Source organism: Hylobates moloch, unplaced genomic scaffold, assembly GCF_009828535.3.
Source record: "Hylobates moloch isolate HMO894 unplaced genomic scaffold, HMol_V3 SCAFFOLD_13, whole genome shotgun sequence".
In the NCBI taxonomy this organism is placed as follows: Eukaryota; Metazoa; Chordata; class Mammalia; order Primates; family Hylobatidae; genus Hylobates; species Hylobates moloch.
Window position 1 is genome coordinate 65,674,998 of NW_026652288.1, and position 13,164 is coordinate 65,688,161.

A 13,164-nucleotide genomic window follows, 5' to 3' on the forward strand; every position below is an offset into this window, starting at 1 on the left:
ATTTTTAAAGTTAATTCATGTATCCATGGATGAATATTACTTGCTGCTGGGCACAGTGGCTTGCACCTGTAATCCCAACACTTTGGGAGGCTAAGGCAGGTGGATGGCTTGAGGCCAAGAGTTTGAGACCAGCTGGGCAACATGGAAAAACAGCTTCTCTACTAAAAATACAAAAATTAGCCATGCATGATGGCACATGCCTGTAATCCCAGCTATTCTGGAGGCTGAGGCACAAGAATCACTTCAACACCAGAGGCAGAGGGTGAGCTGAGATCATGCCACTGCACTCCAACCTGGGAGAAAGAGCTAGACTCCGTCTCAAAAAAAAAAAAAAAAAAATTACTTGATGGTTGAACAAGACATATTTAACATCAATTTTATTTCTTTTTTTAAATCTGAGTTCGTTTTGTTTCAAGCATCAATTCTATTTCTATTTTTCACTTTTATAGATGTTGGCTCTGAAAAACCTTGTTGACTTAAGTAGATAAGAATGGGAGTGTTGTTACATCAACATCAATCTTTGAATTTAGTTCTATGCCAAAATTTACATAGTGATTGCTCTTCAGATATTATTTTTCATGATCAACAAGCTAAAACCTCAATTAGGTCTTTCTTCAGTTTTGCTGAAATCAAAAATTGAGAAATTCCTGCTTTGCAAAAGGACTTGTTACCTAGTCAATAAAACCTAAGGTGATATTTCAAATTGTCCATTTGTGGACCCCAGAGCTTTTTAGACTCCAGGGAAAGGACACACAGTAAGAACTGGATGAGGAGAGGGAGGAAGAAAGGGTGCATTCTCAGTAGAACTGTGGTAGGAAAGAGTACCTATGGACGTTGAAGATATGAAAATTGGTTGCCTTAAAACTATTCTTGCCTGATTTCCTTTTTAAAAGTCTTTGTACCCCACTTCAAAGACCACTAATCTAAAATTTCCTTTTAAACTATGCTTATGGCCGGGCACGGTGGCTCACACCTATAATCCCAACACTTTGGGAGGCCAAGGCAGGCAGATCACCTGAGGTCAGGAGTTCAAGACCAGCCTGGCCAACATGGTGAAACCCCATCTCTACTAAAAATTACAAAAATTAGCTGGGTGTGGTGGCATGCACCTGTAGTCTCAGCTACTCAGGAGGCTGAGGCAAGAGAATCACTTGAGCCCAGGAGATGGAGGTTGCAGTGAGCAGGGATCACACCACTGCACTCTAGCCTGGGCAACAGAGTGGGACTCCGTCTCAAAAATAAATAAATAAATAAATAATAATAAAATAAAATATGCTTATAATGCCCCCCAATGGGTCAACTTAAAAATATACCTTAAGAAATAAAGCAGTGGTACATAAAGCAAAAATCTTAATGGTGGCCAAGTGACTGAAGCATAGGGAATCCCACCATAGTGAATAAAGTACAGGCTTTGACATCAAACAAATACAAATTTGAATTCTAGGGACCTTGCACAAGTCACTTTACCACTCTGAGCCTCAGTTTCCTCATCTGTAAAATGGCAATACCTACTTCATAGGGTGTTTTTAAGGGCTAAATGAGGTAATATGTAGAAAAATGCTTCCGTAGACTACAAAACAAAGCTATAAAGCCTGTTGAAAGTAATATATTTCCACCTTGTCCCCCAGTATTAATTGAATTAGTCATAGATATCTCGTAAAGGAATATCCTCCCTTGGGCCTGAGTCCTAGGCTAAATAACCCAGATTCAAGAGTTTGACTCTGATATCAGAAATTGGACCCAAAAGTTAAATCTATAGCATTTTATCAGTATTTATTTATTCCCTTGCTAAATATAACAATTGTGTTCTAAACCATAAAGCTTCAGAGAATACTAACGTTGCTTCCTATCCCATAATACCAGGAAATGGAGAAAAATACCTCATGCAAAATGTGTGACTATTTCCTGAGTGCACACATGCTGGGAAGCACACACTGCTGTCTCACTGCACATCCCCTCCTGTATGATGGCTCCATTGCCAGGTGTCTTATCTCATAATTGCCACACATATTTGAGGTTATTATTTGATGTTTATGGTATTATGAAACACATACAAACTTGTTCCTCATTAGTCTAAGGCTGACAGAAGAAATGAAAAACCATCATAAGAATCTGTGTGTGAATTAAAACAGCAAAATGGTTAAACATAAAAATGAATGATAGTACCCATAAATTTCTAGAAAAATCAACAGAGAGCTATAAAAGATGATATAATTAAGGCTTTTTAGAGCATGTAAATCAAGAATACATAGAGATTGTAAAATACTTGTACACTGTCCGTGCCCTTCTTTCTTCTGTTACAGCGTACTTATATATATTTTAAAAAAGGATTTTTCTATATTGTGCTATGATGAGACAATATGTAGCAACAAATCTGACATTCTAACACATAAAAAATTTTTACCCCAAAACAATATTGCAGCTATTACACTATGGATAAAATGGCCCTAAAACACTATTATTTTAAGAGTTTGCTTTTAGGTCACATTTTATAACAAAACAAAATGAAAATATTTTACTAATGTGAATATGAGATTTATATTGATCTTAGAAATACAAGGATTTAATTTTTCATTTTTATTATTGTTCTTGTTATAAAGATTTTTAAATGCAATACATTATTTATATAATTTCTTGCAGTAATAATCTGTTCAGGAGACATTTTTTAGTCTCTATCAAACGAAGCACACATTATCTGCCTTGTACTCTTGCAGATATTCAGTTAAAATACATCCTAATGTTTAAAGTGTTCAAATACATTTGGTAAATGTTAAACATTTAAAATCACCTAGTGCCCAAAAGAACTGCCTAGATATGTATTCATATGTAAAGATACATATGAATATTCAGGACCTAGGTTTACTGAAGAATTATGGAATATATCAATAATAATTTTATGTACTAAACTCTCTATATATTAATATATGTACTTAAAAATCAGAAAAATATCCTCCAAAGTGTCAGCAATGATTAAGTTTGGGCTAGGGCAGAGAAGAAAGGGGCACCAGAGGTTTTTATTGAATATTTTTGTAATGGGCAGACATAATTTTTCTAACATAAAGATGTATATTTAATTAAAATCAATTGGGAATGCAATTTCAGCAGTAAGAAAACTAAGTCAGTTGTGGCAGTTACTTTTATTTTTTGTTTTTTTTAATTTTTTGAGACAGAGCCTTGATCTGATGCCTAGGCTGGAGTATAGTGGCGTGATCTCAGCTCATTGCAACCTTTCCTCCCAGGTTCAAGCAATTCTCCTGCCTCAGCCTCCTGAGTAGCTGGGATTACAGGAACGCACCACCACGCCTGGCTAATTTTTGTATTTTTAGTAGAGACAGGGTTTCACCATGTTGTCCAGGCTGGTCTCAAACTCCTGGCCTTGTGATCTACCTGCCTCAGCCTCCCAAAGGGCTGGGATTAAAGGCATGAGCCACTGCACCCGGCTGACAGTTACTTTTAAAAGTGAGGCCTTAGCCTAACAACATCTTTGAAATCTGCCTAATCCAGCAGTGAAGGAATTTAAGAGCACCTCCTCTGTGCATGCTTCAAGCTGAGTCCAAGAGCAGGAGACTCCTGCCTAAGGAATAGATATTATTGATATGTAAGACTCATTTCAACTAGCCCTTTTATCTACCATGTTCTTGACTTGAAATGCTGTAAAAAAGTTCAGAGCAAGCTTTTCAGAAGAGAATATCTTAGTCTCAGCACTAAAAATGAAACAAAGTTCATTTCATTCAGTTTAGAAATATTCAGATAATTCTTAGCCTTTTGGGTTCTCTTTTAAATTGCTTACTTCCCTTACTTATACTTGGTTTCTCTATAACACTGTTTTCTGCTCTGTGAAATAGTTACTGTCTACACACTCTGTCTCTAATCTTCATATTTTTGGTAAAGCGTTTCCCCAACTTACCTGATCACAAGAGTCACAAACCAAGGATGTTTGTTAAAAATAAAATTCCTTGGCCTTCCCTCCCCCAAGAACTGCTTAATTATCATCTGGGAGGGATCTTAAAATCACCCCAGGTGATTTTTATGCTCAGTAAGTTTTAGAAACACTGCCTTAGTTAAACAAATATCTAATAGAGTCCTAAGTTTTTGCAACCAGCTGAGTCCAAACGCTCTAGACAAGTGGCTCCAAACTTTAGCATTCATCTGAATCACCTGAGTCTCCTGCTCTTGGACTCAGAGAGCTTGAAGCATGCACAGAGGAGGTGCTCTTAAATTCCTTCACTGCTGGATTAGGCAGATTTCAAAGATGTTGTTAGGCTAAGGCCTCACTTTTAAAAGTAACTGTCAGCCGCGTGCAGTGGCTCATGCCTCTAATCCCAGCCCTTTGGGAGGCTGAGGCAGGTAGATCACAAGGCCAGGAGTTTGAGACCAGCCTGGACAACATGGTGAAACCCTGTCTCTACTAAAAGTGACAATAGCAAGGTGGCAGAATAGGAAGTCTCAACCCTCATTTCCCACAAAAACACAGATTTAACAATGATATAAGTAATAAAATGCCTTTATGAGAAGTCTAGAATCCAGTTAGGAAGTTACAATACTGTAGACAAGCATAAAATCAAGATCAGCTGCACTGAATTGGGTAAGAAGAGCAATTTCACTTTACTTGCATCAGCCCTTCCCCCAAGCTGTATAGCTCAACAATGAGAGGGATTGGGACTCTTTGAGGGGTTGGAGGAGATGGTGTGGCAAAAATCCAGTGTCCCTGTTTTTTTTTGTTGTTTTTTTTTTTTTTTTTTTCGGTATAATACCCACAGAGTTGGCTTCTATCTCATTTTACAAAAAGTGCCAAAAGAACTACATAGTCCAGATCCCTGGGGCAGCTAAGGGGACAGGCACTTTCCCAAGGCCAGCATAGCTGTGAGAGGCTTAGAGACAGCACAGAACTGAGATCTGTCCTCCAGGAGGGAGGGGGAAAAGGAACATGCCCCCAACATCCCCACCTTTCAGTGTACTGCCCAAAGGGCCAGGCTCTATTTCACCTCACACAGAGTGGTGACAGAACTGACATAAGACATTTTTTTTAAAAAGGGCCAGGTGCGGTGGCTCACACATGTAATCCCAGCACTTTGGGAGGCTGAGGCAGGTGGACCACTTGAGGTCAGGAGCTCGAGATCAGCCTGACCAACATGGTGAAATCCCTTCTCAACTAAAAATACAAACTTAGCTGGGCATGGTGGTACACGCCTGTAATCCCAGCTGCTTGGTAGGCTGAGGCAGAAGAATTGCTTGAACCCGGGAGGCAGAGATTGCAGTGAGCCAAGATCATGCCATTGCACTCCAGCCTAGGCAACAAGAGTGAAAACTCCATCTAAAAAAAAAAGGGACTGGATGATGCCTGGCACAGCTAGGAACAAAGACCCAGAATCTCTATCTGGGATAACTGGTGATGATTTTTCCCAGTCAAAGCAAGCACATAAAGGCTAGGAGAGGCAGCTATTTTTTTCAAATGTGCTAGAAACCAACACAAATCTACAAGGAACATAAAGAATCAGGAAAACATTATACAATCAAATGAACAAAAGAAATCTCTAGTAACTGACCCTAAAGATACGAAGATCTACAAATTGCCTAATAAGAAATTTGAAATAATCAAAGAAGCTCAATGAGTCACAAGAGAACACAGACTGACAACTTAAAAAAATGTCAGGAAAATAATACATATACCTAACAAAAATATTGATAAAGAGATAGAAGTGATAAAGAAGAATCAAACAGAAATTCTGGAGCTGAAGAATTTAATAACTGAACTAAAAAATTCAGTAGACATTCAACAGCACCCTTGATCAAGCAGAAGAGAGAATCAGCAAACTCAAAGGCAGGTCATTTAAAATTACTGAGTGAGAGGAGCAAAGAGAAAAAAAAATTTAAAGAGTGATGAAAGCCTCAGTAAACTATGAAACACCATCAAGTGAACCAATATACACATTATGGGAGTCCTGAAAGGAAGGAACAAAAAGCCTATCTAAAGAAATAACATGCAGCCATAAAAAAGAATAAAACCATGACATTTGCAACAACATAGATGCAGCTGGAAGCCATTATCCTAAGCAAATTAAGGCAGAAACAGAAAACTAAATATTGCATGTTCTCACTTATAAGTGGATACACATGGACATAAAGATAAAAATAATAGACACTGGGGACTCCAACAGGATGGAAGGAGGAAGGGAAACAAGGCCTGAAAAACTTCCTATTAGGTACTATGTTCACTATCTGGGTGACAGGATCATTAGAAGCCAAAACCTCAGCATCACACAATACACCTTGTAACAAACCTTCACATGTACCCTCTGAATCTAAAATAAAACATTTAAAAATAATAATTTAAAAATTTAAAAAGAAATAATGATTATAAACTTCTCAAATCTGAGGAGGGTAATGGACATACAGATTCATGAAGCCCAAAGCACTTCAAATAGACTTCAAATAGAATGAGCCCTATAAAGTCAGCATCAAGACACATTATAATCAAGTTGTCAAAAGTCAGCTGCACGCATGCACACACACAAAATCAAGCAGAAAGAGGAATTTTATTTCTGTTTTTTGAGACAGGTCTCACTCTATCACCCAGGCTGGAGGTGAGTGGTGCAATCATGGCTTACTGCAGCCTTGACCGCCTCAGGCTTGTGTGATTCTCCCACTTCAGCTTCTTGAGTAGCTGAGACTACAGGTGTGCACCACCACAACTGGCTAATTTTTTGTATTTTCCGTAGATACAAGGTCTCCCTATGTTGCTTAGGCTGGTCTCAAACTCCTGGGCTCAAGCAATCTTCCCACCTTGACCTCCCAAAGTGTTAGGATTACAGGCATGAGCCAACGTACCCAGCCACAAAGAGAAATTTTGAAAGCAGTAAGATAAAAGTGACTCATCATGTTCAAGCCCCCCACCCCCACCCCCTGCCCCCTGTCAAATGAGACAATCAGTGGATTTCTTGGCAGAAACCTTGCAGGCCAGAAGACAGTGAAATGATATATTCAATATGCTGAAACAAAAAACTGTCAACCAAGAACACTATACCTAGCATAACTGTCTTTTAAAAATTAAGGAGAAATAAAGACTTTCCAAGACAAACAAAAGCTAAGAGAGTTTATGACCACCCAAACTTGCCTTATAAGAAAAGCTAAAGAGAATTCCTAAAGTTGAAATAAAAGGACTCATATGGGCTGGGCGCAGTGGCTCACGCCTGTAATTCCAACACTTTGGGAGGCTGAGGCAGGCGGATCACCTGAGATCAGGAGATCAAGACCATCCTGGCCAACATGGTGAAACCCCATCTCTACTAAAAATACAAAAAATTAGCTGAGCATGGTGGCACGTGCCTGTAGTCCCAGCTACTCAGGAGGCTGAGGCAGGAGGATTGCTTGAACCCAGGAGGCAGAGGTTGCAGTGAGCCGAGATCATGCCACTGTACTCCAGCCTGGCAATAGAGCCAGACTCTACCTCAAAAAAAAAAAAAAAAAAAAAAAAAAAAGGACTGATATGGTGTGGCTGTGTCCCCACCCAAATCTCATCTTGAATTGTAGCTCCCATAATTCCCACATGTTATAGGAGAGACCCAGTGGAAGACAGTTAAATCATGGGGGCAGTTTCCCCCTTACTGTTCTCATGGTGGTAAATAAGTCCGAGATCTGATGGTTTTATAGGGGGTTCTCCTTTTCACTTGGCTGTCATTCTCTCTTGCCTGCTGCCATGTAAGACATGTCTTTTGCCTTCTGCCATGATTGTGAGGCCTTCCCAGCCATGTAGAAATGTGAGTCCATTAAGCTTGTTTTTCTTTATAAATTACCCAGTGTCGGGTATGTCTTTGTCAGCAGTGTGAAAACAAACAAATACAAGGACACTAAACAGTGACATAAAAGCATATAAAAGCATAAAACTTAGTAAAGGTAAATTTATAACAAATAAAGAATACTGTAATAGTATAATCATGATGTGTAAATCCTTTTTAGCTCCAATAAAAGTTGAAAGACAAAACTATTAAAAAGTACTATAAATACAAAAAAAGTATTAATGGATACATAATATAAAAAGATGTCAAGTATGACATCAATAACAAAGTATATGGAAGGCAAAGTTAGTTTTCACATGCAGTTGAAACTATCGGCTAAAAAGAGAACGTTATAATTATGTTTTATGTAAGCTTCATAATAATGGCAAAGAAAATTCCTATCATAGACACATAAAAGAAAAAGAAATCTAAGCATATCACTAAAAAAAGAAAAATATCAACAAATCACAAAGCAAGACAGTAAAAGAGCAACTACAAAAAAGAAAACATTAACAAAACATCAATACTAAGTCCTTACCTATCAGTAATTACTTTAAACATAAATGAATTAAATTCTACAATCAAAAGAAATAGAGGGGCTGAACGGATTAAAAAAAATAATGAGATGCAATTATATGCTGTTTATAACAGACTCATGTTAGAATCAAAGACCCACAAAGGCTGAAAGTGAAGGGATAGAAAAAAATATTCCACATAAATGGTAACCAAAAGAGAGCACGAAGGCTATACTTATATCAGACAAAATAGACTTTGAGTCAAAAACTGTCACGAGGGAACAAGAAAGTCACTATATAATGACTAGTAGAACAATTCATCAGAAAGATATACTATTATAAATATATATGCACCCAACATGAGAGTACCTAAGTATATAAAGCAAACACTGACAGACCTAAAGGAAGAAATAGATAGTAATACAATAATAGTAGCAGACTTTAATATCAAACTTTCAATAATAGATAGAACATCCAGACAGAAAATCAATAAAGAAGCAGCAGAAATAAACATGATATTTCAAATGGACCCAAGTGACATATTCAGAACATGACACTCAACAACAGCAGAATACGCATTCTTCTCAAGTACACATGGGACATTCTCTAGGATAGTACACATTTTGGGTAACAAAACAAGTATCAACAATTTTAAGAAGATTAAAGTCACATCAAGTGTCTTCTCCAACCACAATGGAATAAAACGAGAAATCAAAAACAAAAGAAAAAATTAACAAATACATGGAAATGAATATACTTTTAAATAACCATTGGGTAAAAAAAAAATCAAAAAGGAAATTAGAATATATCTCAAGACAAAAAACAAATTAAAACATAACATACCAAAACTTAGGAGATGCAGCAAAAGCAGTACTAAGAGGGAATTTTGTAGCACCATTGTCACTACGTCTATTCAATATAGTACTTAAGTCCTAGCCAGAGCAATCAGGTGAGAAAAAAATAAAAGGCATCCAAGTCAGAAAGGGAGAAGTAAAATTATCTCTGTAGATGACATGATTTTATATGTAGAAAATCCCAAAAATTACACACACACACACACACACACACACACACACACACGAACTGTCAGAACTAATAAACAAATGCAGTAAAGTTGCAGGATACAAAATCAACATCCAAAAATTAGTTTTTTTTTTTTTTTTGAGACAGAGTCTTGCTCTGTCACCCAGGGTGGAGTGCAATGGTGCAATCTCAGCTCACTGCAACCTCCACCTCCCAGGTTCAAGCAATTCTCCTGCCTCAGCCTCCCAAGTAGCTGGGATTACAGGTGCACGCCACCATGCCCGGCTAATTTTTGTATTTTTAGTAGAGACAGGGTTTTGCCATGTTGGCCAGGCTGATCTAAAACTCCTGACTTCAGGTGATCCTCCCACCTCAGCCTCCCAAAGTGCTGGGATTACAGGCATGAGCCACCGCGCCCGGCCTTTGCTCCAATTTTTTAAAAATCCCCAAGTATTATAGGAAGAAATGTGACATTTTTGTCAAAAGGCTACCAACTTTCATATACTTTTACCAAAGTCTCAAATATGGTAAATTGTAATGATTCACAATGCCTATGAGTTTTCCTAAAACAGGCTCATTCTAATACCCCCCATTACTTTCTAGTTAACAATGACAAACTGTGCCAGACATTTCATCTGAACAATGAGACTCATGGAGAAGTTCAGCTCATTACTGGGATCTTGCTCCTAACTTCATTGCATCCAGTTCCTAGTAAATAATGAGAAGTGAGCTGCAGACTGAGGGCCATTTCCTCCTCTTTGTGATGAGCTATGGTGACTGAAACTTTTGGATCCTTCAGTAGGCAGACAGAAGGGTCTGCTGTTACCCCATCTTCCCAGAGAGGAAATTTTGTCTTTGTTCCTGTGGTAGAACATCTTCACAGGGCTCTAATTAGGCACACAGGCATGTGAGTGCTAGCACACGCACACATGCACACAATAGGTTTGATTGTCAATAAGGTTCAGAACAATTATATGGCCACTAGAATTATAACTTCCAACTACTATGAAATGAGAAACCCCTAAATAAAAAATAATAGGAATAAGGCTACCTGACCGCCTGTGAATATTAACTATATCACCCCCAAATTTCTAAAGTTACAAAGAGGGAACTTGTAGAAACTCGAGTTTTTAAAGGAGTTTTCCCACCCCCTTTACATGGGGTGGGAAAAATCTTTCAGTTTTGGTGGAAAGAGAAATCTTCATTTTGAAATTAAACTTTGAAGTTTGAAAATAAAAGCAGAACCAATTCCCAGTTCAGAAAGGGGATGGTTGGAGGTTAATCAGCCTTTTAAAGAGCTCTGTGGGACTGTTGACCTGGATACCCTCAGTACACTTGGAGAAGAAGGATCAAAACCATGCTGGCCTCATAACAGGCATAGGCCTTGGCTGTCTCTGTGTGTCAATCTCACACTCTAGGCCAGCTTCAGCCACTCGGTGTTTCACTCTGTGTATGCCTGTCTGTGTCTGCTTTTTGTTCTTCCTCTTTCTTTTTTCTCCTTGTTGTTTTGTTTTTTTCCTATTTTTCTCTACCTCATCTTTCACATTCTCTAACTGGCCATAGTGTTACCTGGAAATTTTATTTTTTATTTTTTTTAATCTGGCTCCTGCAGGATGAAAATATATTTACTTTTTAAAAACTTATTTAAAATATACATGTTTCCCAGTTTTAATTTTAACAGATATTGATTTGAACACATAATGGCTCTCTTCAAAAATTGTGCTTGTTTTGAATTTGTGTGATCTTTGACCTGTGAAGTTTTTGGCCCTGTGAGGTCAGTGGCTTATTCACAAGAGAAAAGAAAAAAAAAAAAAAATTATCCTTACTCCTGATTTAAAGAATTGCTCAAATTCAATATAAAGCACAAAATATGGGAAATACTTTAGTTTTGTTTTGTCTCCACCTGGTGGTTGTAAATCAGAACACAAGCCCTTAATGGAACTGGAAAAATAATCACTTCAGTGCCTCCCTTATGTATATGAGATCAAATTATTTAACTAGAAAATGTTTTCAAACTGGAAAAAAGGTAATTATCACAAAAACTTTAAAAGCTGATCTACGCCTTTCTTTCTTTGTTTTGCTTCCTTATAAGAACCAAGAATAGAGAAACTTAATTTTCAAATTTATTTCTGGGTTTACTTTCTACCAGGGGCTGGTATTTTCCCTAACTTCCTATCTTCATCCACCACAGCAAAAAGCTGCCGCCCTCCGGCCCCCTGGCTCCCCCCACCCCAGATGCATTCATAGTTTTTAGTGTAGATTCCAAATTTGGAACTGAAAAACTCACAGCCTTGGAAGTCCTACTATTGTAGCAATCTTATTTTGTTAAAAACACAAACAAATGAACAAATAAACAATACCCAGAAGGACTCATGAAAGCCCATCACACTTTGAGCTATATACTGCATAATGAGACTCCAATGTTAATTTCTCCCCTCATCTATTATTTTTTCTGATATGCAGTATTTTTTCACTCTGCAAATATGTTGAATGAATATATTAAATATAGACCCTTATTATGCTTCTATAGAACCCTCTCATAGAATCTTATAATGCGCCTTCACATTGCAATTATTAAATAATTAATTTCATAGTTACAGTTATTGTTATTTTTGGTAGTTCGTGCTCCATGAAGTTGCAAATACTGAACCACTGCTTTTAGGGGAAATATAGGGTTAGGATCTTGCAAACCTCTGGTCACATTGTCATCAACTGATCAATACATAACCTTGTTTTAGGTGTGTTGCCATTAAAGAATTTCATTATATATATATGTGTATATATATAATGAAATATATATATAAAATGAAATATACATATATATATTTCAGATGGACTGGCTCTGTTGCCCAGGCTGAAGTTCAGTGGTGCAATCACAGCTCACAGCAACCTTCGCCTCCCAGGTTCAAGCAATTTTCGTGTCTCAGCCTCCCAAGTAGCTGGGACCACAGGCATATGCCACCACGCCTGGCTAGTTTTTATTTTTAGTAGAGATGGAGTTTCAGCATGTTGACCAGGCTGGTCTCAAACTCCTGACCTCAAGTGATCCACCCGCCTCAGCCTCCCAAAGTGCTGGGATTATAGGCATGAGCCACTGCGCCCAGCCTAATATATATTGTTGATTCATTAACAATGAAGTCATGGCCAGCTCATGCCTGAATGAAGCTTATCTAACATGTTTTATCTGTAAGACACATCGCACCCTTCTGCTTAGGAACACTAGACAGCACTTCAGCACGATGTTTGGGGCCATTTTAAACAGTGAAATCACCAACAAAAAGCACAAAAATGAGAAAAATATGGGACTAATAGACCACAAAAAGAATACTTGTTTAGAATATGGGAGGTGAAATAAGAAGTCAGGGAGTCACCTTGTTCAGCCTCAGGAATGTGTGCAATAGACAATACAAATTTCCTGCTGCTTTGCACATGTCTATAAATGACCACAGAAGTGCTGCAAGTATTGATTTGGGAGTTACAAGTAAATTTTAGCAGGCAGGCTATTATAGACTGTCCTGTATCCTCCCGAAATTCGTATGTTAAAGCCCTAACCCCCAATGTGACTGTATTTTGAGATAGGCCTTTAAGAAGGCAATTAAAGTTAAATGCAGTCTTGTCTTATATGAGTGGGCCCTAATCTGATAGAACTGGTGCCCTTATAAGAAGAGAAAGAGACACCAGAGAGCCCTCCTTCCCTCCTCTTTCCTCTCTTCTCCTGTCTCTCTCCCCTGCCTTTATCTCTCTCCTTCCCTCTTCACAACATGACCAACAGTGAGAAGGCAGCCATCTGCAAGCTGGGAAAAGAGGTCTCACTGGAAACCACATTTTCTAGCACCTCAATCTTAGACTTA